This window comes from Helianthus annuus, chromosome 9, assembly GCF_002127325.2.
Source record: "Helianthus annuus cultivar XRQ/B chromosome 9, HanXRQr2.0-SUNRISE, whole genome shotgun sequence".
In the NCBI taxonomy this organism is placed as follows: domain Eukaryota; kingdom Viridiplantae; phylum Streptophyta; class Magnoliopsida; order Asterales; family Asteraceae; genus Helianthus; species Helianthus annuus.
The window spans coordinates 23,552,229-23,555,273 of record NC_035441.2 but is presented as its reverse complement, the minus strand read 5'-3'; the positions used below and the strand labels follow the sequence as shown (position 1 = coordinate 23,555,273).

Sequence of the window (3,045 nt, the reverse complement as noted above, 5' to 3'; positions counted from 1 at the left end):
ATACGATCTGCCCTACCCTAAGACTCGAACGAAGATGTAGTCGACAGACAACTGCACCAACAGAAAATTTGGCGTACAACTTTTCTTTTCTTAACAAAGTTAAGAGTGCATTCAAGTGCTGACAATGTTCGTCCTGACTTTTTGAATAAACTAGCAGAAACCCGCGCGATGCGGCGGTGGCAACAATTTACAGTTCGGTTGAATTCGGTTTGTTCGCGTTGCCATGGAAGCTTTATGTAATGTTGAGCCTTTTGCCAATTTACATTATCATCACTCATTTTAATTAAATTTTGCACATTTTATAAATACAATGTTAAAGGTAACTTGTAAATATCAGTACTAATAATAATATAGTATAACGTCTGGACTCTTTAGCACTTTGGAAGTTTAACTGTTTATTTATAAACAAATATGCAACTATGCAAGACTACTAAGGTTCTAGTTTCTTCCTATATAAGACTACGAGGTGTGGAGGGGTTTTAGTTGGGGGCATTGCTCGACATGTGATAGGAGTGGGCTCCACCGGTCCAGATCCAAAAAAGTAGGGTGTGGAAGGGGTGTGGCCAATACGGCGTTGGGGTGCCATGTGGCACCTAATTTTTTTTATATTAATCATCAACACCCACCCAACCATTGCCAGACATGTCACCCTAGGTCAGCGCCCCACGCCAAGCACTATTGCGACGCTAGGTGGGCACCTCCTAATAAGTTTTATGAAAGAATAGATTACTACTATAGAATATTGTTTTTGCATACGACTTGAATTTTCCACGAGCAACTGCATATTTGGGTCAAAAACTCATAAACGAAATGTGTGGATCAGATTGCCTCCCACATGCCATGGGTACAACATAAGCCTAACCATACAAACCTATAACCATAGCCAAACAGACCCTCCCCCAGTCCCCATACCAACCCCTACATGGAGGATAAAGGAAAATACACTCAATTGACCCAAAAAATATATTATAATTACATTTTACCTGTTTATATGTTAAGAAGATTTACATAATATTTTCTTACTGGTCCCTCAATATCATATAATCAAAAGCTCAACAGAGTACTAACTGTAACAGTATTTACTATGACTTAATATGAAAGTGCAAGCGATGACAAGCGACGAAGGGATCAGGCCGCTATTTTTGTTGTTTGAAAGGTCCCTATTTAAACAAAACAAACAAACAGTTATCACAACCAAAAGACCGATAGTTCGATTACATTAAAGTCATCAACAGTTTAAAACAACTTACAATGTATCCAAGTTACCAATCTGAGACAACTCAATCGGAATAGGACCCGCAATATTGTATGACGAAAGTTTCCTAACCATATAAAAACATAAATTTCGTAAACATGATTTTGAGCATCATAAATGCGATCGAGAACGGGGTACTTACAAGTATGTCATGCTATCTAGCCTCTGAAGTTGAGCAGGGATCGTACCCTTTAACTTGTTTCCATGCACGTTGTTGTAAAGTCAAAACGATTTATTACCGATTGTCAAAAACGTACGCGTACATATATAAATTTTATAAAAAATTAAAAACTTACAGGCTATGGAGATTAGTGCATGAGCTAAAATTATCATGTATGTGTCCCTCAAGTTTATTTCCCGCAACATTACTACAATCGAAAAGGTCTATTAAATTAAAGAAGAAAAGGCTGAACTTGATTAAGGAAATAAGTGAGATTTGGAAAGTTTACAGGTCAAACAAGTCGGTAAGCTTTCCGAGTTCAGGTGAAATATGACCAGTGAGCTGATTATCGTTCAGTTCCCTGTTAAAACAAACAAAATGTCCTTCTTAAAGAACCTAGAATAATTTAAAACATATAAAATTATTCTGTAATCAGCCATCCATCAAGGAATATATAGATACTAATCACATTTGTAGCAGGATAAAAACATGTTCCAACTTTGTCAATAAAGTAAGCATGTTGGAAAATAACTCCTGTATTGCATTAGCACCCTTGATGCATCCTTTTATTAAAAAAACAAAAAGGAATGAAATAACATGCAGACAAAGCATGGTCACAAAATCATCCTCATACTTAGACAACTTCAAATGTTTGAAAACCTTCTTTTCTCAAAGATGATGTCAAAAACTCACGTGATCCTTGCTCACATCAAGATCTACAAACACTTGTTTTATCAGCAAGATACATACGTACTAACATACATACCTCGATATGATTGAAGCGTTGTACAAAGCATCGTCACCAGGGCACGTCCATGGGCTTCCTTCTTCAGGAAAATTACTCGAGTCACAGATGTATTTCACAATTGTGAGAAGCCACCAGGGTGTTTTAAAGTAGATGGATGATGCAACGATTGTCCCGTATTTCTGCTTCAACACTTCTGAAGCAACATAATACGCACTGCCAAGTGCCAACATAACACTATTTTAGGGCTAGGTTATCTACGCGTGTAATAAACGGGTTGAGCAATTTAAATTAGAAAAATAATAAATATATGAATAATATAAGACGAATGAAATTACATCATACAACGTTGAACAATTCATATATTTCTTTGGATTCCTTCAATTCAGATTTGAGTTGATTCAAGCATAGCCAGTTTAACAGTGGTGGCATCCCGGTCAGGTTCCAAAGTAGAGCTAAATTTTAAGAACCTACAAAAAGAAATAGCAACATTTCATCAATAAATCATGTGTATTAGAAAGTAAGCTTGGTTGACTTTCAACCCATTTGACTCGTTTACTTTTAACTTGTGTGTTTTAACTGACCCGTTAGTGAAGCAATATAGCATGGATCGACTCAATTCATAGGTAAATGGGTCAACTGTGTTACCTCTACGCATAACAAAATACCAAAAAATTAGGCAATGAGAAAGATTCAAAAAAATAACCCCGAAGCGTCTTAAAATTACATTTCGTATGAAAAAGTGCCTCTGAAACCAACCTTTAAAATCTCAGCAGCCATACTTCACATCTGAGGCATATGTATACCCTTAGAGATTGAATCAATGAAGATCATGATAATCTTCATGTGAAGACACTATATAACGTGCGACTCCTGAAACTTAAA

General features: G+C 36.4%; 1 long non-coding RNA gene across 1 annotated transcript; it reads right to left on the bottom strand.

Moving 5' to 3' along the window:
- Positions 1–1,006: 1,006 nt before the first annotated feature.
- On the bottom strand, positions 1,007–2,406 carry LOC110874205. Its single transcript, XR_004866619.1, has 6 exons — positions 2,182–2,406; positions 1,705–1,776; positions 1,552–1,623; positions 1,398–1,450; positions 1,251–1,322; positions 1,007–1,160 (listed from the first exon to the last, which is right to left on the bottom strand). It is a non-coding gene; the product is annotated as an uncharacterized LOC110874205 (long non-coding RNA).
- Between the last annotated feature and the right edge of the window lie 639 nt (positions 2,407–3,045).